This window comes from Perognathus longimembris, chromosome 15 (genome assembly GCF_023159225.1).
Source record: "Perognathus longimembris pacificus isolate PPM17 chromosome 15, ASM2315922v1, whole genome shotgun sequence".
Taxonomy (NCBI): Eukaryota; Metazoa; Chordata; class Mammalia; order Rodentia; family Heteromyidae; genus Perognathus; species Perognathus longimembris.
The window spans coordinates 31,684,581-31,709,554 of NC_063175.1; positions in this window are offsets into that span (position 1 = coordinate 31,684,581).

Genomic DNA, 24,974 nt, shown 5'->3' on the forward strand with positions numbered 1-24,974 from the left:
TGAGCTCTTTTGCTCAAGGCTAGTGCTCTACCACTTTGAGCCACAGTGCTACTTCTGTTTGTTCAGTAGTTAATTGGAGATAAGTGTGCCAAGGGGAGGGGTCTTTTCTGCTTTAAATTGCCATCCTGAGTTCAGAATCCTAAGTAGCTAGGATTACAGGCATGAGCCACGGGATGTCCCTGGTTGCTTCTGGCTTTTTAAGTGGATAATTGGAGATAAGAATCTCACAGACTTTCTTGCATGGGCTGTATTTGAACTGTGATATCTCAGATCCCAGCCTCTTGAGTAACTAGGATTACAGGTGTGAACTACTGGTACTTGGATATTAGTTAATATGTTTTAGATGGACAAGTAGTCCAAACAAAGTATATGCAGGGTCCTTTTCCCAAGAAGGCAGCCACCATGCCTTTTTTGCTGCATGCTGCCTATCTCTGTTGATAGTAGGCTCTTGCCTTTTCTATTATATACAGCTATGCATAATTCCTTAACTAATATACATAAAATATTGTCATATTACTCCATTTACCTAAATACAAAATTCAAGTTTCCAATAAGATTTAGGTAAAAATTCAGTAGTCCATGGACCAGGGAACTAGTTAGCATGCTAGAATCTCACTCTTTATTGGCATTAACCAGACAAATCGTTCTAGCAACTAAGAGCCCTTTGAGTCTATCTGATTTGGGGAAGGGAAGAGGAAACACAGAAACAGTGGGACAAAGGGTGGACCAATTCAGTGGTGCTACTCATTAGACACTGGAAATGAATTATACACCTTGTCTTACTCCTCAGAGAAGCCGTTTCTAACTTTTTTGAGCACTCCTTGCTGGCATTTACTTTTGTATTTCTAAATTATAATGCAATATTCCAGTAGCTGTGCATGATAACACATGTGTGGGTGAAATGTCAGTACATTTGCCTATCTGACTATGCCTTTGCTTCTTCAAATTTGAGTAGTGTTTTTCTGGATGTAGAATTCTAGGATGGGAACACCTTTCCCATCTGATTCTGAAGGCATTGCTTTCCAGTCATTGTAGTCTAGGTTCTTGTCTTGTGCTGCTACTTAGTTATCTGATGCCTGCCTATTTTTTTATTTTATTATTTTTGCCCTTGTGCATGCAACTCCTATGTCTCTTCTGTGAAAGCATTTCTCTTTATTCTTTATCTCTGGTGTTTTAAAATTTTGCACTGTTCACCTTTTTTCATTCATTATGTTTCACCCTTTCATTCTGGAAATCATTTGTTTGATTTTCCCTTTGTACTTGCCTCTCTCATTTACTGAGTTTTCTTATTAAAATTTCTTTTGCAGGACTATTGGATCTCCTTGATGCCTTTGATTTCCTATTATTTCTTTACCATATTGTGCCACATTATTTTTTGTTTATTTCCTATTAGATTCCTTATTGTTACCTTCTATAAGACTAGAATTTTTAATTTATGTTTCTTATGTTTTGGGGGTCTAGAGTTCTTTTTTTTTTTTTTGGCCAGTCCTGGGGCTTGGACTCAGGGTCTGAGCACTGTCCCTGGCTTCTTTTTGTTCAAGGCTAGCCCTCTGCCGCTTGAGCCACAGTGCCACTTCTGGCCATTTTCTGTGGTGCTGGGGAATTGAACCCAGGGCCTCATGTATAGGAGGCACGCACTCTTGCCACTAGGACATATCCCCAGCCCTAGAGTTCCTTTTAAATATATTGATGTGACTCTCTGCTCACATTTCAGAGGAACTATGTTATGTTACTACTGGAATTCCATAGAATTAGTGTTAGACCATGTTACTTGATGATTTTCATTACAGTGTCACTGAATCCTGGAAATTTTGTTAATGAATTCTCAAATCTATGGTCACAAGGCTAGAGAGTTTGCTTCTCTAGAGACAATCCCTCTAGCTTGCACTCTGATGACTGGCTTTAGAAGCCCAGTGGGTAAAGGAAGGGGATGTCTTAGCATCCAGAGGACTTCACTTGAAGTTGGTGCTGCTTCTGAGGGAGACTGGTCTGAGGCCTAAGACCTTAGACCATTCACAGTTGTGGAATAGGGAGGTGGAGTTAAGGAAGTGGACTACAAAGTAGTAAGAGTGGTGGGAAGAGAGCTTGGAAGGGAAGATGATCAACAGCATTGACTACAGCTCAGATGTTATGCTTAGATAACTTTAGACCCCTAATAAAGATTCTCATTCTTACAATAGAGGTAGGATCCAGTGTGGGGGAACAAAGGAAGATATGCTGGAAAGGGAGCTAATTGTCTCTGCAATAGGAGATAAAGCCTCAATCATTTTTCCATGGTCATCACTGGTCCCAGCAGACTTGGATTCCAGTGGTACTGAGTGGATCCTGGAGGAACAGTGGATGTCTGCACTTCAGCCTCCACAAGTGATGGGTAGGAAGGAAAAGGGATTCTTAAATATATGAAAGTAAAACAAACACTTTATTTAAGGGAAAGACAACTTAGAAAAAAAAGAAAAAGCCTAATAAATAACTCAGTACAGCTGGCTTAAGCACTTTAAAGCCAGTGTCTGTGATAAGCAATGAAAACATTAATATAAAATGCTTCACCATAAATGAGTACAATTCAGGCTGATGTATTGCAGCTAAGCTGGCTGGTGGATGGCATGCTTTTAAAGTGATGTTTACAATCAGGATTTCTTTTTTTCTTTGGGAACTAGAAATGGTCTAAAGCCTTGCCAGGGTGCAGCTCTGAATTTCTGGTGGGTGGAAGACTTGCCAAATGGCTGGTCCTCTCTACGGCACTGTTCCCAGGCAGCTGAATACAAGGCAGTTAGGAAATCTCAGAGCAGGGTGGTGGAGGCCCAAGCAGAGAACATGGAGCAGAGCTCAGGTTAGTGATGAGCTGTGGTATCTGCAGATGGCTAGTTGGTCTTTCTGGGCTCTTTGTTTCCCCTGCCTTTCTGTCTCTTCTATCTCTTATCTGTAGTCACTTGTTACCCATTGAGCTTTCATCCTCCAAATTCATTTAAGGATGCCTTTTACACTGGTGTTTTAAAATTTATGAAATGTGGGGAGAAACATCAATAGTGCCTTCCAGGTCAACATGCCTGTACAGAATAAGATGGAAATCATTGGCACGAGAGAATGCACTATAAAGACTTTTTCTTAATGTAATCTAACAACCTGCTTCAAAGAGACATTCCTTCTTACCATGAGATAAACATAAGAAGAACATTTGCTGGATAACAGTCCCATGCGAGGCCCAGCTTGACCTTAAGCAGAGTAGACTTCCTAGGGACAAATCCACTGGCTAGCTACCTCTGGTTAGTCTGGGTTTGGGCCTGTGTGGATGAGCTACTCATGGCTTTCCAAAGCCCTTTCTCTTTCCCTGTTCACATCAGGACACCAAAGTTCTGCTTCCTCCCTATTGCCAACACTTGTTTTTTTCTCCTTGATGTTTACAGTTTCTGGCTGGGTAGGAAGCAAAACAGACTTTTCTCTCCTGGGCCTTGCCCTGCTCTTCCACTTTTTCTCTTTTGTGGGCTCTCTCGACTTCCCCTAGCTTGGGGGGGGGAGGGGCTTGTCTGCCCCTTCCTGGGTGGTCCATTATCGCTCACGCGGGAGCGATGGCCACGGTAGCCTCGGTGGCGCGTGGTCGCAGGGTGCCCCAAAACCGCCAAGAACGACACGGACATGTGGGTCCCTGGAGAAAACCTCTAGGGCTTTTGTTTATTCAAATGAGGAGCCTCCCAGCTATACCCCAAAGGCGGGCACAAGAGAGGGGCCCCTGATTGGTCCCAAGGGGCTGTCCCTCAAGTGATGTCAGACTTCCTTCTCTTCTGGTTAAAGACAGGAAGGGGAGGGACAGGCTGAGGTCAGCTGTGGCCCCTTTAAGGTGCAGCGGACCCCAACACTCTTTCCCTCTTTTTCTCCTCCCTCCCCATTTTTATCTTCCCCTCCTCTCCACTGCTGGCCAATGAAACAACTCACAAAACTTTCTTTTTGTTAAAGTGTGCAACTGTCAATCATTACAGGAAAAATATAACAAAACATTATAGATTATGACAAGGTCACAGGGCCTTACCTTGATGACATTATCTAATTCTAATCACCACAAAAGGGCCTCCTCTCAAACATCACTGGTGGGTCAAGTTTCTATAATGCAGTAATTAAACTCCAACATGAGTTTCAGAGGGACAAACAATGTTTAAACTGAGTCAGTCACTAAAGATTGTCTTTCCTCTTGCTGGAATTCTTTCTCTTGACTTCTTAACCCATCTGATATGTTTTCTCTTTGAGATGAAGTCTAGCCACATAGCCCACACAGCCCAGGCTAATCTTGAACTTGTCATGTAGCCCGGAATGGTCCTTAACCCATGGTCCTTCTGCCTCAGACTTCAGAGTGCTGGGAAAATTGGTATGTGTTGCCATTCAGTTTTGCTAATTAGATTTGATGTCACTTGCGAGCTATCATGATGGAGAAACCACATGCCAAGAAACAGAACAGTCCTCTGGACATTAGCCAGTGAGGATTTGAGACCCTTAGCCCAAGAGCTTGCAAAGAACTGAATTCTGCCAACAATTACCATTTCAGCTTGGAAGGGGATCTTGTTTGGACTTCACTGGGACAATGGTTCCAGGGGACAGTTGCTGCCTGTCAGAGATGCTGAGGTATAGGAGCCAGCTCACCCAAGTCCAGAGTCCTGATCCATAGAAAACAGAAAATAAGAAGCAATAAATATATGCTATTATAAGCTGCTAAATACCATGGGAATTTGTTACATTACAATAAACTAACATATATTTTGTGGCACTATTTTGTAAAATGGAACCATTCTTACCATCTTCCTAAGTATAGGAGGAAAAATGGGGACATTAAGACATAGTTCAACATCAAAACTTAGTTTGGTTGCATTGATGATGACCAGTCATTGATGTAGTCTGTAAATATGTACCAGTGATAGTTAGATACAGTTTATATCAGAAAATTGTTAACCGAAGTAGAATTTATGGACTTCTGTAGGGATTTATCATTTCGTTATTCCAATAAGACTTCAAATAAGAAACGCTGAGTTTAAAAATGTCAAAAGGACTTAATAAAAGTGACCAAAGGCACTGACCTGACTGTGGGAGTAATCTTGGAGTATGTAGAAAGCAAACCCTAGAGCTTGTCTGCAGTAGGGGACTCCACTCAACACCAGCCTCTGGCTGTGTGGCTTCAGCCCCAGGAGGTGTAACATCTTCACTGGTCTGTGTCCTTGCACACTTTTCTTTTTTTTTTTTTTGTTGAAAGTAGTTACAACTGTGATATAACAATGATTTCCATAAAATGGAGTTCATTTCACTTAGCATCATCTTATGTTGCACACTTTCCTTAAACTTCAAAATTTCCCATGATTTCTTTCTTATCTGACTTCTGAGAGCTCCTGGAAGCATAACTCTACTCTTTGTCATTTCATGTATACTGTCTTTGCTCATTTTCCTCCTGATTCAATTAAAAGGAAATGGATATGTTACACCTCTCAGAACATGAGAGCAAGGGCTTGGATTCTGAAGAAGTGAATTAGAAAGAAGATCATTCAAATATCTGTTTCAGGAATTGTTAGTTCCCTAGAACCTCTCCAGCATCCAACTCCATACATTAAGCTATAGAGGTCTAGACTCTGCATTACTGGCCACGGAAAAGGTGATTCGGAGTATGACTCAATGAAAACTAAGTGAAGACCACTGATCGCCTGTATCTTAGGTTTATTGTTTCCGTATGGTTGAGCCTTGAATTGGTTTTTACATCTCGATAATCCAGAATTATCTGCCTGCAATATGACTTTACGTGTAAATTCTAGCATTACAGGAGTTACACTCATGCAAATCCATGTAAGTTCTATCAGCAACAATTTAGTCTTCAGACATCCAGGTGTATTAGGGCCTCAGGGCCTTTGCATTGGCTGTCCTTCTTTCCACATATTGATATGGCACACTGTTTCATTGCAAGTCTTTGCTCTGGCTTCACCTTCAGAAGAGGACTTGAATCCTCTTTTCATCATGATATATAAAATTGTGCTCCTCTCTCTAACAAATACCTTGAACAGTATTTGGTACATAGTCTTCCGTCATACATACTTCTGAGATGAGTCAAGCCTTTGAACAGTCTGGGCTGGAAGCCCACACACCTATTTTTAATTGTAGTAAACTATATATAACAAATTTTGCCATTTTAAGTGTAAAATTTGGTGCATTAAGCATATTCATGTTGTGATACAACCAGCTCCCCTATCAATTTCTAGAACATTTTCATCATACCACACTTAAACTCTGAATTCATTAAATAATAAATCTTCACTATCCATTTGTTTCCCCAATCTCTGGTAGCCATTTTGGTACTTGCTATCTTTGCAAATTTGACTGCCCTAGCCACCTCTATTGTCCTTGCCATACTTGGCTTATTTCATTAGCATAATGTTTTCTAAGTTCATTCATATTATAGAATTTGGTCAGAATTTTTTTTCTTAAGGCTGAGTAGTATTGTACCATATATACATATCATGTATTAGTTCATCCATTTATGTATTTACAGGGAAAACCTGTCTATTTTTCTTTTTTGTTTGAGTCAAGGTGCCTAGAGAATAGAAATGTAGGATGGCAGGTGGGCCCACATCTCTTTTGATAGGTGAGAACCACTGATGTTTCTCTCCCACAGATCTGTAGGGACTACTTCTTAAGCAAGAGGTAATTTAGGACAATTAGAGGAAGTTCACAAGCTTTGGGTATAAAAGTATTTTGTTTTTCAGTACTATAGTGGAAGCTGGAAGTAGAAAGAATTTAGTGAGAGCTGTGCGGATGAGTTATCTACTGTATGGTTCATAAATAATGAAAAAAAACATACTTCATGACTCTAAACTTTATTTATATCAATCCTTCATTGAACAGATGGCTTTAGGCTAAATGCTAAAATTCTAAAACAAAACCTGAAATTTACAAAATAGAAACTATAGTGGGGAACAATTGAGACAGCACTTGGCTAATAGAGCTCAAGATGGCCACCAAGTTTTTGGCATTGGATGCCTGAATTTCCATGGATTCAGGACCCATGGGCACATGGGGCTGGCTAGGGGATATGGGATACCCTTAGGTTCTCTTGGCCACTGTCTATTCTCCTCTGATCTTGCTTATCTTGTAGTGTTTCATTCCCTTTGTTTTGCTTTTCACTTACTATACCCAAGCATGACTGCTATGTTCAAGGAGATTTTTATTAGTTTTTCCCCTGTTTTGCCCTTGACCTAATGTGTCTCTTCTTAGACTTATACAGCATAGTGCTAGGCCCTAGTGGTGTTTCTTAAAAACAGTGAGATGAGTCTTTTTCATGTTTTTGTTTTAAGTTGTGATCTGTTGGTTGTACAAGGGAGTTTTCTTTGGACATGTCCATTATCTATGCATACAATATATCTTGGCCAGAATCACTTCCTTCATTATTCTCCCTCATTCCTCTATGCTTTTTCCCATTCCAATCTCAACAAAGTTTACGGGTCCATTCCCACAAATGTGCATAAATTATTTTGACCGTATTCAACCTCCTTCACCCTCTCCATTATCCCTCCCTCTAACCACTAGTATATTCATCTATTACAAGACTTTTTTACACTTCTGTCTTTTATTTTGTTACTGTATGCTAATTGCTCCAAAAGGGTTCACCCCTGGCACTCCACACATGCATATACACTACTTGAATATTGACTCCATGTTAGTTCATAAGGAGATGTGTGTGTGTGTGTGTGTGTGTTTTAAACTCAGGACCTTGTGCGGTTGCAATACCTCTTAGCTAAGCCTCCAGCCTCAGAGAGAGAAAGGGAACAACCCCTTGCTGCTTACTTTCTGAGCCTCTCTTTTCCTTCTCCAGCAGCAACCAAGGGCTTGTTGACATCTTACAATGCTCCATTGGTTGTAGGAATAGCCACAGGATCGCACCAAGCTCTCTGAGAGATGAACCCTCATCTCAAGTTCCAAACAAATCTCTTTGGAATGCATCCGTTTTCATTGTTCTTTCACATATTACCTGGTAAGTCAAGTGATGTTTCCCTAGTACAAGAGTATAATGGAGGGAACCAGAGAGACACTTAACCAGGCTGCCTTGATCTCATGGATGGTGAGGGATGGAGAACAGTTTCACCAGGAAGCAGGCAAAGTGGCTGCCCTTGTTTGCATGCTCCTTTAGGCTCAGGTGAGAATCCCATGCTTGCTCTCTTTAGAGATATAAGATGGTCTAGGTTACTATGAACATAGACTCATACTGTACTGCTGTGGTTTCAGCAGGCTTCCATGGGCTGCTGGACATCCAAACCACCATGTACAACAAAGAAAGAGAATTTCAATGCACTTTGTGAGAAAATGCATTTTGAGTACTAGACAACTGACATACACTCAAACATTTGGAACAGAGCCTGCTCTTAAGTTGGAGACTGCTTTAATACCACATTCACAGCCAAATTATATACAGAAGCCTATTTTTAAGACATATGTCTATTTCCAAGACATTCAGCTTATGTAACAATGGGAACTGAGCTGATAGAAGTAGAATCATGGGCTGGGTGGTAGGGAGAAGACACGAGCATCCCTCATATAGAACACATTCAATTCAATGGAAAGAAAGCAGAAGCCACAGAAATTATGCTGAAAACATTCTCCAAGTTTGTGAGGTCTGCACTATATGAGTTTTCTTCTTTTCAGTAGCTTCACATCCCCCTGGTTCCTCATTCAGAGACAAAAAGCTGAATTCCACAGTCATACAGAAGATCTCTTTAAAGGGGGAGTTTAGAGATCCACCAGGACCTTCCCATGTCATGAGGTCTCCTGGCTCCTCTCAGACTATGGGCAGCAGGATGATATTAATGGAATCTCTGATGCCAGATCTAGGTTGGCTGTCCCCAGATGGGCTAGCCTTTCAGGAATCAGCAATGAGTGTGCACAGGACCATGTCTAGGTGTCAGTTTTCAGCATGATCAGCTATGAAATGTGATCATTCATTTCAATTTAACTATTTTTTGGCTGTATTGACATTTGAACTCAGGGCCTTGAGCTTTCTAGGTAGTTTCTCTACAATTTGAACCATTTTGCTTCAGTTACTTATTTATTTTTTTTAGATAGGGTTTCCTGCTTTTACTCAGTTCTAACATTGTCTCCCAAGTAAAGGATTATGGTCCAAGTTAACTAACTTCCTTCCTTTTTTTCCTTCCTTCTTCCTTCCTTCCTTCCTTCCTTCCTTCCTTCCTTCCTTCCTTCCTTCCTTCCTTCCTTCCTTCCTTCCTTCCTTCCTTCCTTCCCTCCCTCCCTCCCTCCCTCCTTCCTTCCTTCCTTCCTTCCTTCCTTCCTTCCTTCCTTCCTTCCTTCCTTCCTTCCTTCCTTCCTTCTTTCTTTCCTTCCCTCTCTCCCCCCCCTCCTTTCCTCCTTCCCTCCTTCCTTCCTGGCAGTACTGGGCATTGAACTCACAGCCTGGCTCTTGCAAAGCAAATGAACTATTACTACTTGAGCCAGGCCTCCATTTCCATTTTTGCCTTGGTTATTTTCAAGGCAAATCTTTTCATGCTTTTTCTCATGCCCAGACCATCCTAGGCTGTGATCCTCTCATTTGTGCCTCTCTGAATCACTAGGTTGACAGGCACAAGGCACTACAGCCAGCCAGTGTCCTTCCTCTGTAGCTGGAATAACTGCTGTATGCCATGGGGTCCTGCTATTGAATGAGATAAAGTTTTGTAAACTTTTACGCTTGAGCTGGTCTCAAATTTCCATCTCCCAACTTTAGCTTCCTAAGTAGCTAGGATTACAAGCTTGGACCCCCATGCCTATTCAATTTAATGGCTTTAAATAAACCCAATGGCACAAGTCAGCGTAGGTGAGAACTGAATGCAATATTCTAGATAATGACCAAACAACTCTACTTGTCTAGGTACATAACTATGGCAGCTTGTGAAGATAGTTTAAGTGGCCTTCGGGTTGGTAGAGAGCTGAAAAATGAATATTCTTTCTTTCCCAATTCTGTGTATTTTATTCATAGACTATCCTTGTATTCTAGACAAAAATAACGAATGCAAATGCTGTTGTTTTTCAATAGTGAATTTAAGAAAGAGAGCTTTAGTTCTGATTCATACCTCATGTTTGGAAGAGAATATTTGGTGTCCCATGACAACAAGGAAGATGTAGATGAAAGAAGACAGGGTCTTAATTCCTGAGGAAAGATGGCCCTTCCTCGTGGCATGCTCATCATTCTATTCATACCCACTCCAGGTGCTCCAGTGAGGCAGTGGCTTTGTCATGGAGGAAGAAGAGTCTCACGTAGGGTGTAGCTTCTCCTTCATTATACATTAATCATTTCATTAATACAGGATTTTTTTTCCATAGGAATAGCTACCTACCTCTACTAGAGAGATCTGTCTGCTCATGGCAGGGCAGGGGAGTTTGGCGAAGATAGGAAGGAGTCAGGCTCTGAATTAGGAGACTTCAGTGTTGGTTTTTGTTCTGTTACACACCAACTGATTGCTAACACGCCTCTTAGCTTTGCAATCAGAACCAGTGGTGGCATACATAGGAGTAGAGAGAAGCTGCTTGTGTCCTTGGGTCCTGCCAACTCCAGCAGCAGACAAGTGGAGCTGATGCGTAGAGCTCTTTAGTTTCTGCATCGATCCTGACCCAGCAGGTTAGCCTTTATGTGCCTCAGTCCCATGAGCCAGTGAAGCCTGAAATAGACAGGGTGGTTGTAACCCTAGATGTCACTGTTATAACTTTTCCTTTAACATCAACATGCCCATTCTTGTTATCAGCACCATCATAACAGTATAAACATGGACATTCCCTATGCTAATTATTTTTCCATCCTTTTTTTTTCAGTCTTCATAACAGTTCCAGAGGGAGATACTTTTATAAATAAAGAATAGACTGGATATACAGGCTGCATCTGCCTGATTCCAAAACTCATTCCCTTGAGCCCTAATGACATAGTTCTTAGGAATGGATTTTTATGCCCATTTTCTACCTTAACATCCAATTTTGGGGAGGGGCAGAAGGCTGTCTTACAGTTTAAGCCATTGGGGTTTGACCTTGACTCCAGCAAGTTTCTGTCTGGACTGTTAAAACCTGGACCCTTTTCTTGCCTCTCAAGCTAGTTATTGGTTTCCATGTCTGAATAAACCAAACACTTGTACCACCATACTGTCCCCACTTGAATGTGATACCATCTGTCATTGGCCATTCTATTATTCCCTCATCATTTGAGTTGAGGTTGTGAGAATCTCATCTTTAGATGGAGCCAAGGCTGACTTCCTTTGGAGGCCCTTGGTTTCTGATTTGTAGTTCTTGTAATTTACTTAGTTCTTCTCTGAGCTTCCTACCTTCTCCACCTGCTCTGCTCCTGAGTGTTCAACAACACAATTCCCATCTGAGTTCACTTAACTTACAACATCTGGAGCCTGTGGGAAAGAATATAGTGAAACACGGTGAGCTAGCTCCAGATTGGAAGGTGACCCCAGGGTCAAGCTATGAAGAGGTGGTGTAGGGGTTGCCCAACAAAGCTCCATAAATACATCTTTTGTTTTATTCATGTGTTCCTTTCCACCCTCATTTATTTCTGTGCTGTGGAGAGCTCTTGAGCGCAGAGCCACAGGGGAGAGAGGCCTTTTCACCAAGTTGGCCCAGTCTTGTTTTGCCTTTGCTTCTTGCAGGATTTGGTTGTTTTCCATCTTAATTATGCACTTTGCATTAGTGGCTGGCAGGCACACAACCTTTAAAGGAGTTTATCTTACAAATACAGTTTCTCCTGGGAGAAGCATTTCTATAGAAGGACTGAGAGACTTCTAGGTATACTTGCATACATGCCTGACTGTATGTGTATGAGTACGCACACATGTGCATATATAGATAGTAGTGCTGGTGTTGGTAGTTGCTTTCCTACATACTATTATCCTAGGGGAGACCAGAGTTTGCTAAAATGTGCTAGGACTACTTACATGTTACCTGGGGCTTAAGACTCATTAAGAAATAGGCATCTACTTGTGATAACCCTATTAAATCAACCGGGAACAATGATGACACTTTGAAGGAGGGCAAATGCTTGTCGATGAGTTAAGTGGATGCAATTACATAGGTTTAGGTCATCTCTATCTAATTTATCACAGTTCTTTGGGTTGAGACACTGAAGTTCACTGATAGAATACAAAGAAACTTTAGACCTGGTTTTAAATTAAATACAATTAGTCACTTAAAAGCCTTACAACTCTGATTTCTTTAATAAATGTCATTGCTATGGATCCTGTTATACTCTCCAGAGAGTAAACCAGCTGAGAAGAAGCATTAATTATTCCTGATCCACCTGAGTAATGTCTGTGGCCAAAGATCAGGCAAGGAATGGGCTCCCAAATACAATATAGGCATAGAGTTCTCCTGGAGAAACTCAAAGACTCAGTATCATGCCTACAGGATCCCAAGTGCCCTAACTTGTCACTACCTGTTTTGGGACTGAAAGTGCAGTCTCACACCTTAAGAATAGCCCTCAGCAGTGGAGTCCTGGCCTCTTGAGGACGGTTTTCCATTCTGGAAATGTCCCTTGAGTGCACTAATGCCTTGGGTCTTATCTAGCTTTAAAATGCTTTTATAATTCATTCTTTGTCTTCTTTCTGTGTTTCTCTCCAATCAGGAAGGTGGAATACTTAGTTTCTGCCAAACTCCCAAGATGTTGACCATCTTATCTTCACTGCCATTCTTTAGATCTTTCCCCTTGCACCAAATGGCTGTGCCTATGGCCTAGGCTATTACCACTGTGCCTGGAAAAACTGGGTAATTGCTTCTTGTAAATCATGATGCCAATTTGACAATCCATCAGTCTGCTTTAGTGGCAAGTATAAGGGAGATGAAACAGATAGTGTTGAACTTTTGATGATCTTATAGTCCAGTAAATAAACATTAATAGGGCAGAAATGGAGGCAGAAGGGCTTGGATCCAAGAAGCAATGGCAGAGATAGACCCGGGCTAAGAGATGAAGGCAGACATCCCTAGTGGTGATTAGAAGGAGCCCAGGGTAAGTGGGACAATTTTCAGGACAAGACCTGTGCATTTTGTAGACTGTGGAGCCCAAACAAGGAAGTCAGGGAAAAGAGGACTTTGGGACATAATTTTCATGGATTAACTCTTTCCAGGAGAAATAAACACAGATTGATCCCAAGTCCTGTTTGTTGGGGGCAAGGCAGCTCTGTATTGGGCCAGACCTTTGTTTTCCTTTATACCAGTAGTAAGAGCTGTGGTGGAACCACGTTATTTCAAGGTTTAAGTCAAGGGCTGATTGAACTCTAACACTATTTTCTTCTGTTATCCACACAATAGTCTGTTGCTTCCTATTTTGAGTTAATCCCCAACATGCCACTTTATGTATTCACCACCATCTAGCTTTTATTACTCTACTTGTATCTTTCTTACAGTGACCTGCTGTAACTTCATATCATTGGTCTCCATCTTATGCTCACTGTACTCCTGCAATAAGGGACAGCAGCATGAGGAACTTATGTTAATTACTGATTTATTATATAGGGGACTGTAATTTCTGGTGTTTTCTTTCTTTTATGTTTTAGATGGAGATATCTAGGTTTGCCCACAATATGTGCTTTGTCAGTGATTTTGTGGATTGATAACCCAGTGTTTCCTCTCCTAATATACTCCCTCCTCACCAATGTCTAATGATAGTTGTGGAGGTGGGGTTGTGGCTACATTTTTTGTTGTTTTACATTAGAACACTACTTGACTTTCTCGGCTGCCTTTTTGATTAACCTGGACATACTCTAATGTATCAAAAATATCAATAGTGTCTTGGCCTTCTTGGGTAGAGAATGAGTTTTGTTTGTGTATGGTGGTTGTAATTTATGGTGAATCATGTTTCTATTAGTAGAAAAATTGAAGACATAGCCAAGTATAGCCTGAATTTATTGGGATAAGGAAGACATAGTCCATAGTTTTAAGCACATGAAGGCCTAGAGGGACTGGATCACCCTGCTGAAAGGCTATAAGACTCAGGCCTGCATGGTAAAACCGTAGCACTCTTAGGATCAATAATCACAAGACATATTTGCATGCCAGAGGCTGGATCAGGACTGCAGTAGAGCCCTAGGATCTCTTAAGAGCCTCAGGATTTCTTTACTGAAAGTAGTTTTCCACTTTCCCCAAACATATTGTTTTCCGGGGACAGCTGGGTGTAACATGCACTATACTCTCTATGTGTGGAGGATGGGAGTTTGTAGAGAGAAAAAAATAATTTTATGAAAGGTGTTGGCCCATGAAACACCTGTGAATATGACTCCATTTGACTGATGACTACCAAATATAGGAGGGAAAGGATGGTAGGGCTTGCTCCCAGCGTCTATAGGAAGTCCAAACTTATCTGTGTGGTGGTCAGAGGATTGTCAGCAGCAAAGGAGGATGCATTTCATTGAGCAATAATGTGCTAAACTCTTGCTCCTCATGCCATGTTTTCTGATGTCCCATTAGCCAAAGCAGGTACCATGGCCCAGAAAATATTAATATTGATGGGAAGCATAAAAATATGGAAGTATAATTAAAATGTGATTTCAGAAGTGAAAACAGAAGTTCTATTGGCTAATTCTGCACCAGAGTCAAGCCTGGATTTCATTAATTCTTTCATTTCTTTATTACTCCTGCTTCATCTGCAAATGATCTGCTATGTATCAAGCATTGCCTCCCACACTGCTGAGTTAGACATGGACTTTGCTCACAGATAGTTTGGATTATAGTTTGGGAGATACACAGACACCTACTTACTTGTAGTTCTGGGAGATCAACATTGTAGCAGAGTTGTGACCAGGGTGTAATGAGGAGAGACATAGAAGGAAGATTTCTTGGAGGAAGTGATGCCTGAGTTGAGTTCTGAAGAATAAGATGGTAGAAATGGGGCTTTCTGGGAACAGTAGGGAGCACAGCAGACTACTGAGGCCAGCAATGCCTGGATGTTGAGTTTGAAAACATCTCTCTCCCTCTTCCCCTCATACACTGCTTTAAGCCATTATTAGTTCTAAGTACCAGGGTCAGTGCTTGAATACTCACTGGCTGTGGGAATCAAGGGAGCTTAGCTATGGCAGTGCACACTAGGTATGGGAATGGAGCTGGGTCCAGCAGTGGATATAGGCAGTCTGGACGTCTGCGTCTGTATGCCTGAGGCTGTTTGAAGCATGTGCCACGACTCTCATGAGACTAGGGACTCCTGAGTCATATGGTCAATGCTGGCTGACAGACTTAGAGCCCCAGGATCTCTTTACTGAAAATAGTTTTCCAATTTCCCCAAACAGATTGTGTCCTGGGGACAGCTGGGTGTAACATTCACTATACTCTCTATGTGTGAGGGATGGGAGTGGGGAGAAAGAAAAAAAAGAATCTTAAGAAATGTGTATATTTATCCTGGCCTGGCCTTAAGAAAACACAGCCGCCAATCCATCAAAAATGAATTTGAGTTTGGATAACATTAGCGTTTAAGGCAATGCTCTTCTCTTGTATTGATTCTCTGTGGGTTGAAATGGAAACAATTTTAGAAATGTAGTCTTAGGTTTCCTTAATCTGCGTGGCTCAGGGAGGAAAAGGCTGTTGTCACTTGTGCTAATAACCACAAGGAACATGGTACTAAAGTGCTTAGCTGGAAAATGAATTCCAGAAGCCAGCCTTGGTCATGCCTCCTGGGAAGATGTTTCTTGAAAATTCAGCCTTTTCCTTCCCTTCAAGAGAATTGCCTTAAAGAGAATAACCATTTGGGAAGGGGACACTTAACAGGCAGAATTAAGAATTCTCAGGATATGAAGAGGAGTCAGCATGAGGTGGAGGCATCAGCATGGGTTGTATCCTAATTGTCACTGTGGTGTGAGGAAGGGGTTGCTTGTACACTCGACATAGGAAGAGTGGCCCCAAAATAAACATTTAGTATAAGATAATTATCCTGTGGATTAAAATCTTGAAGGCCCCAGTTCACATGTGTGTGATTTTTGATCGTCTCAACATGAAATATGTATCGAGTTAGCATTATGTACTTCTTTCAGATCTAACATGGAGTCTAAGTTGGGTAGAGATCATAGGGAACAAAAATTGTGTGTAGTCATGGGTGACAACATAGGGGAGAGGTATGGAAAAGTCAAAGGCTATCTGGCTTTGGTGTCTAAATGCTACTAAGGCACCTATGGCTATACCAAAATGAGCTTTGATCTCACTAAAACTTATGATTTGTGCTAAACTTCCTAAAGACTCATTATTTGACACCTGTGTTCTTTCTTTTTTATTATTTCCATATTTATTTTTTTCCGAACAATTACTTATTTTTTGTCACAGTGATATGCAGAGGGATTAAAGTTTCATACATAAGGCAGTGGATACAGTTCTTGTACAATTTGTTACCTCCTCAGCAGTGAGGTAGATATGTGTTTTTCATTTAACTTAAAGCAAGATGTAATACCTGACTCAGAATGGAAGACAACTGTCTTTCATCCAAGGCCGTTTTTACTTCTGGTAACTAATAGAGCTCTGTGGGTATTTGCATAGACTTTGCATAGGACTTTATTTGCATAAAGTGTGGGCATACTTTGAAGTGTCCCCAGGAGGAGCAATCTGTCCTGTGGCCTTTTCCCTGTTTGTCACCTGAAGCTTCTCACTTTGCACCTTCTTCCTTCTCACACACCCACATGGCCTGCCTTGACCCAGATCTGAGAGACCAGAGCGTGGGAGGGGACTGGAGAGTGAGGATAGATGGTCCTGTCTTCAGGGCCACAAAGAAAGGTTCCAGCCCTGCTTCCCTCAGGGAAATGTCTCCCATTTCTTTTCCTGAGGACTCCAATACCCCTTAATTGCATCCAATCACCTCCTGAATAACACTTTCTTTTTTATACCATAGCTAATTTGCTTCTCACAGTAATGATATATATGTCCCTCAGCAGCCTTCTTGGGGCATAGCCTGTGTACATGATGCAGCTCAGCCCACAAGGATGTGTCAAGGAGGCATAGATCTAGAGACATGCCTAGTGAATTCCTGCCAGGAACCACAAGAAATGAGTTTCCATCATCTCATTCATCCTAATTTGGGTGAAAATGAGATGGTCCATTGACATCAAGAGCTTGAATTTGTATCAAGTGAGGCCAGACGAGTCACAACCTGGACTCTCAGGAGCACAGGAAAGCCGGGCCAGGTGAAGATTTGGTGGAATGGAGCATGAAAGAGCTTTAAGAGTTCAAGCCAGTTTCATAGCCTGTTTGTTGGTGTTCCTTTACAGGTAAGGGATAGCAGTTTCTTCCACATATACCTGTAAGATTAGATTTGGATTAATATTTATGCTTACTTGTAGCATTTGTTCATTTGGAAAAACCTAAGACATAGGCCTTTGCAGACTGACTGCTGTTAGTATAATTTATGTGCAACTCTTATTAATAACCTTATCCCCATAAAAATTTGGACAGAGAAAATCTATTTGACAACAAATTTGGGTGTTCATCCCTGTAAAGGTTGGTGGCCAACACAGATTAGTTTTTCCTGGATTAAGTGATTACCTCAGGTCTGACTCATCTAGCTGTGGTTTAGGTTGGATGGGGATCTATATGGAAAGATCCCTTGGAAGGGATCATTATGGAAAGCATCTATAGCTTAGCCTGACCTGTGAATCTGTATGTTCAAAGTGGCAGCAACTACAATCATACTCAAAGTCTGAGACCTTTCACAAAGTCATCTTAGATGACTTTTTTTTTTTTTTTTTTTTTGGCCAGTCCTGGGCCTTGGACTCAGGGCCTGAGCACTGTCCCTGGCTTCTTCCTGCTCAAGGCTAGCACTCTGCCACCTGAGCCACAGCGCCCCTTCTGGCCGTTTTCCATATATGTGGTGCTGGGGAATCGAACCTAGGGCCTCGTGTATCCGAGGCAGGCACTCTTGCCACTAGGCTATATCCCCAGCCCCTTAGATGACTTTTTGAATTGGACACTACAGCCAGCTGTAGTCTTATTCCTTCATCCTAAGGATGAAGGTTTCTGGCGTCTCTTGCAATACTTGGCATATCCTTAATATGTAATGATAATTTGTAGAATTAATAACTACATGCCACTTTCTACTCACTCAGATTATTAGTATGTTTAGCTGAAGGTTGTATCTATATCTATCTATCTGTTATGTATGTATGTATGTATCTATCTATCTATCCTACGAGCAAGGCTCAACTTCAGATTATTAAATGCTTATTGATGTAAAAAAAACAGTATAGCATAGATAGTAAAGGGTACAGCTAGCCAGATCTTCTAGCAGAGACTTTTTTGAGGATTTGAGGTCATCACATGCAGTATTAAAAATGTACTTATAGTAGGTCACCAGTGGTTCACACCAATAATCCTAGCTACTCAGGAGGCTGAGATCTGAGGGCCATGGTTCTGAATCCATTTGGGCAGAAAAGTCCCTACAAGATGCTTATTTACAATTAACCACTCAAAAACTGGAAGAGGTGCTGTGGCTCAAGTGGTAGATCACTAGCTCTGAGTGCAAAGAAGCTCAGGGACAGCACCTAGGCTCCGAGTTCAAGCCCCATAACCAACAAAAAATAAACATATTTATAATTAGAACCTCTACTGTGAAAACTTGACTTGTAGGGTAAGAAACTGAGGACACAAAACAAAAGCATTTTCTAGGGGCCTCAGTAACAAGTGTAGACTTATTTGAGTATAAGAACAAATGTGATCAGTTTAAGCTTCATTAACTCAAATTCCACTAAGTTAGAGTTAGCAATCTCTCAGACTTGTGGAGCTGAATTTTGATTTTTCACATTGGAAAATGTGCCTGTAAATCAGTTCAGGAAAAAAAAGACTGCTAATATATCTCAGCCAGTCCTAAAGCTTAAGAAGTCTTCCATCATTATTTCTTGCTCCTGTCTAGGCTCAGGGTCCTTTCTGTGCCTGCTGCTCTCCATTGCGACACCCTACACTATGCATTGTAAACACCCTGCAGCAGACAGAAAACCCTTTAGGATGATGCCCCTGGTCCCTTTGCTCTGTATCCTCAGCTCAGAGCCTTTCTAAATAAATGTTTGTTCAATGAATAAATAAAGAAGAGCCTCCACTGAAACAGTCTTTACATAAAAATGAGTACTGTGTTCATTACAAACAGATATCATCCAACAAATAACATTTTACAGTTTTTAGTCTAGTCTTCAACAGTTTCTTTCTTTTTTTTTTTTAGACCTAGTATTGCCACTATGGAGTAAATGTGGAAAAGTCAGCATAACGGGATTAAAGCCAATTGTTCTTGAGTAGCTAATTTGTTGATAATCAAATGTTTAATGCTACGTTTTACTTTCTTGTGAAGGTGTACACCCATTCCCCTCACTCTGGAGTTTCAGACAAGAACAAACTTACTCTATCAGTGAATAAATGAGTGAATGAATGCTATACCATGTCCCCTGAGCGACCTTGTGATTCAAGCCCTTCATGTATGGTATGGCCACTTTGCCTTGTGGTGGTTTGGTGTAGATTGATAAAAGTCGTGATGGAATATTGTGAGCTGACTAGGCTTGACTGGATGGAGATGGTGCCAGTTATGCAATAGGGCAGCCTCGTATGGGCAAACTGAAGGGCAAACTGAGGGAAAAGCTCAGAAGAAATACTAGGTTGACAGTCTTATCAATATACTAAAGACAGAATATCAGGCCTGTTGATAAAAGACAGATTAATTAGAACATTCAGATAACAATGAAGAAAAAATTATAAACAAACTATTAAAAACCCCATTAAGAAGACAAATTTCTTTTTTTCTTTTTCTCTTTTTCTTTTTTTATTTTTATTTTCAAACTGATGTACAGAGAGGTTACAGTTTCATACTTTAGGCATTGGATACATTGCTTTTACTGTTTGTTACCTCCTCCCTCATTCCCCCCTCAAGAAGATCAACTTTATTAATAGAAAAAGGAGAGGTGAAAATGTGCACACCAAAGATGTAGAAAACATATTGAATTTTAAAAAGCAGAAAAATCCCAAATCTTAGAAAAGACATGAGAATCCAGATATAGGAGTCTTATCTCAAACATACATGAACAGAAAAAAATCTCCCCATGTTATATTATGATAAAAATATCAAGTATACATACATACATAGAAAAATATCGAAACTGTAAGAGCAACACTCAAGTCACAAAGTCAACAGGATATGGAATGATGTACTTATAGCCCTGGAAGAATATTACTGCTAACTTAAATCATTCTATCCTACAAATTTAACCTTCAAAATCAAAGCAGACATAAAAATATCTATGATAAACAGAAGCTAAAGGCATTCATGGCCACTAAGCCAGCATTGCAGAACAAACATTGGAATCTTATACACAGAACAGAAAAATAAATAGAACCATGAGAATGCAAGATAGAATAAATGTACTGGAAGAGTGGACAAACACATGAGGATTAGGAAGGAATCAAATATTATACAATAATAAAATGACAGGAATTAATACATACCTTTCAATAATAACTGGAAGTTGATGGTCTCAATTCTCTAATTAAAAGACACATGTTGGGAAGTAATAAAATCATCAAGAAACTGAACAGACACCTTTCAAAAGAATAGGTAAAATGGCTAGTAAACATATGAAATATTGCCCAACCTCTTTAGCCATCAAGAAAATGCCCTTCAAAACCACACTGAGATTACATCTCACCCCATCAATATGAAAATAAAGAAAACAAAAGACATATGTTGGTGAAGTAGTAATGAAAGAATCCCTAAGTCACTGTTGGAGGAAATGAATGGAAACCAGTATAGAGTTTCCTCACAAAACTAGAACTAGAACCATATATGATTTGAGTTTATACTCAAAAGAATCAGAGTTGGCACACAATAGTGATTCTTGTAAACCCATGTTTATTGCAATGCTATTCACAATAGCCTATTTATGAAATGAACTTAGGTGACCAACAATGGATGAATGGATAAAGAAAATGTAGTCAAGATACCTAACACAGTATTATTCAGCTATCAAAAAGAATGAAGTCATGTCATTTGCAGGAAAATAGATAGAACTGGATGTATATGTTAGTCATGTTAAGAGAAATAAACCAGATTCAGTAGAAAAATATCATGGGCTTTTTCTCCTCATTATGTGGGATCTAAAGCAGAGAGAAAGAGAAGAGAGTGTGTGTGTGTGTGTGTGTGTGTGTGTGTGTGTGTGTGTGAGAGAGAGAGAGAGAGAGAAAGAGAGCACAGGAGAGAATAGAAGATTAGCAGGAACAAATGAGTAAGGGTAAGCATATATGATCAAAAGGACTTATATGCACATATAAAATTTTCCTGATGAAATCATTATTTTGTAAAATTTATATAAACTAACAATGCCCCCAAAGAAATATGAATAGGAGAATTTATTATAAACAAATTTGAAAGTTTACTTCGAATAGACAAATTTATAGGAAAACACACCTACTAAATGTAGCACCATAAGAAATGGGAAATCTGAATATTTTATGAGTAATAAAATAAATTTAATTTGTAATTTATTCAGGAGGAAAACTTTAGAAGTAAAGATTTCACTAGAAAAATTTATCATACATATGAGAAAGAAAGAATGCTGGTTTTAACCGAGCTCTTTACAGAGTGACAAAAAAGGGAAATATTTAAACAAGTTTGTAATGCCATCATCAATACTGAGACCTGTGGGTGGGGGGGAAGGAAATCAGTGCCTCATTTAAACATTTAGATTAAAATGTTAAATAAGTTATTAGCAAGTGAAATCCAGAGATGCATGGCACAATCCTTTGTCATGTCTATGTATGTATGTAGTCTATGTATGTAGACCATATTCTCTGTATTCTATGACTACAAGGTTGATTTAATATTTAAAAATCAATGAGTGGATTTTGCCATATTAACAAAATATTCTGGAAAACAGCTGGCTATTTTAAACAAAGAAAATTTTTGATAGAATTCATGGTAAGAAATGTTAGTAAGCAACAAACATATAGACATGTTGTAATGAAGGTTGATCTTTTGGATAAAGGATATCTTCAAATGAACTTGAATAACAATAACAATTTTGTAGAAATGATGACAGACTCTTTTTTCTGAGCTCTTGGCCAAATCATGCTACCCACATCATTTTTTCCTATTCAATATTGTACTAGATGTCATGACTAATGCAGCAAGAAAAGTGGAAACAAACATTATTGGAATTGGAAATCCAGAAATAATTGGAAGCATTTATTCATAGATCTTATTATTTGGTAAGTAAAAATATCTAGGCAAATCAACAAATTATTAGCATTCACAAGTGAGTTTAGCAAGTTTTCTGTAAACAGCTGTGTACCAGTTGATTTTGAAATACCATATATGGCCATATTCAATTGGAAAAAGAAATTAAAAATTATACCACGTTTTATAGCATCAAAAACATAAGATAAAATCCTAAGAATAAATCTAAAAAATGTACATGATGTTAGTCCTACTAAGAATAGCTAAGACACATTCTGAGTGAAAAGATTTATTCTTGTGAATATTAAGATTTATTTTTAAATGACAATAATTAAGATACAGTAGCATTACTGTAATAATAGGTCAATAGAAGCAGACCCATGCCAATATGGGCACTTATGGCAAATATGGAGTGGGAAAGATTCATTGAACACTTAAGGAACAAAATATATATCTCCATATGATTTTTTATAAAGAACCTTTCCCCTACTTAGCACCTCTCAAAAAACCAACTGTAAACACAATATGAGGGAGGATGGAACATTTTAGGTTGGGAAACCCCAGGTGCAAACTTACACTGACTCTTTAAAAATAGGAGAGAAGTGGAGAAAGTCCCAAACAAGTGGAATTTGTTAACCTAGTGGTGGGGTGGAAGTATGCAAGTCAACTTGGACTTAAAGAGATTCCAATTGTCTGCAAGGGAAGGCCACAGTTACCCACCTATTTGAATTCAATATACCTTTTTGAGAAGTGATGTAACACTGGGAGCAAATATCTTGATTAGAAGCCAATAGTCTGGGCTTTAGCCTGTTTCAACCACTACTTGATCTTGAATAAGACATTTAATCTTAAGTCTCTATTTCCCATCTGCAAAAGCAGCCTTCTATTTTTAAGGGATTCTTCAAAGATCCAAAGAGAAAACACTTGTATAAATCCTTAAAACACAGAAGTTAACAAATGTTGCATACTATGGTGACTTCAAAGCTCTTTGATATACGTAGTAGCTTCTCCATTCTGAATTCCTACAGTCAGTTAACACTTGCATCCTTCATTTTGACCTATCTGTATTAATCTATTAATGTTCTCCCAATTGCCTCATGAATTTGCAGGAGATTGGTTAATTAGAACATAAACTCACTGTAGGCAAAGGCCTTGTGTAAAATACTTATCGAATGCTTAAGGCATAGTGGGTTCATAATGGTAAGCGAAAAAATAATCCCAAAAGGTTCACAGCAGAAGTACATCTTAGGGTTGACACTGACAGATGGGTAAGTGTTGACAGGTAGTGTTTTAGGGACAGAATGCCTGGTGAGGGCAATGATGTGATATTGTGACAGGCTTTTTTTTTTTTTTTTAACGTCTTACTTTTCTGGATGCTTGATTCCCCAAGAACATTCTACCACGTTTTGAAGTCATTTATCACCCCTCTGCTTTGTGAGAAAATCAAATGAAACAAAACCAAAAGAGAAAAATCTCCCTCCAACAGCTGGACAGCTCAGTTATTTTTAGGGACAAGAGAAGCCAGTGTTTGGGACTCAGCAAAACACCCTACTCTGTGTGGAGTTGACCAGCCTGTGGAAATGCACAAGTCTAAGCATTTTTCTCAGCTGCAACTCTCCAACACATGCAAGTTGAAGGGAAACTTAATCCATCTGTTTCTGATTCATTTACATTGAACTCATCAAAAAAAGATATGGACACCTCCTTTGCATAGAGAAGTTCTCCATGGATTTTCAGGAAATCCCAATACATTGTTGAGTTATTTTTGAGATCCCAGGATGTTCTGGGTTTTGTTTTATACAGGGAACCCAGGAAGAGCCTGACCTAGTGTCATTCCAAGCCATCCAAGCTCTTCCCCTCATTCCCCAATGAGGAGTGGCAGTGGCTTCCTGCGTCTGACCATTTTGGAAAGAGAACAAAGTGAAAGGTATCCCCAAGGTCTCAGATCTCCTGTCCTTGTTCCTGGCAGAGCCTGAGGGATGGCCCAGGAGAGAGAAAGTGCACCAGAGGCAATTTGGCCAGTAGACTAATTATGGGACAAAGTAAGTTTTGATTCCAGACACTGTGTGACCTTGAACAAAAGCAGTTCCTTTTCTGTTCTTTAATTTCCCCAAAATGTGGTAGGAGAATGATATTGCAATTTCTAACCCATCTCTTAGAGATGTCTCATGTGGTTGATGTGTGGTTTGTGACTTTAGGAAATAAAAGCATCACAGTAAGAAATTATTATGTTTCAGATAGCCAGATGAGAGCTCTGATCTCCTTGGGGGTGTGTATTCTGGGTCACCTGACACTAGCATTGGGTGGAAGACACTGGCTTTTCCAACTTTACTCTTGCTTAGCTTCAATAAAGGACCAGGCTTGGGTTTGTAGCTCAAATCCTGAGTGATACTGAAGGATACACAAAAGGACTGGGTTTTTGATAGTTGACTTTCTTAGTCTCTCTATTCAGTACATGCCCTTGGCCAGGTATAGAAGGAGATTTATGACCCTGCCTGTGTAGAAATAGCTAATATTCCACTGGAGGAGATAAATGTGTTAACTCTCTGTAGAAATAAAAGCTGAAAGGTAGAACAAAGCTCAGCTTAGTTATATTTTTCAATAATTAGAAGTGATTGACAGCAAAGAAATATGCTTGGGTTGTCAATAAGGATGGGAAAGAGGATTTGATGGGGTCTGTTTGAAAATGGATGGGAAAATCAAGTAATTTTACCTCTGTGCCCTATAAGGTCAAGTTGTTTGGTGGGTTGATTGTCTTGCTCTCTTTTGCATCTATCACAGGCACAGAATATGAAAATGCTCTTAGATG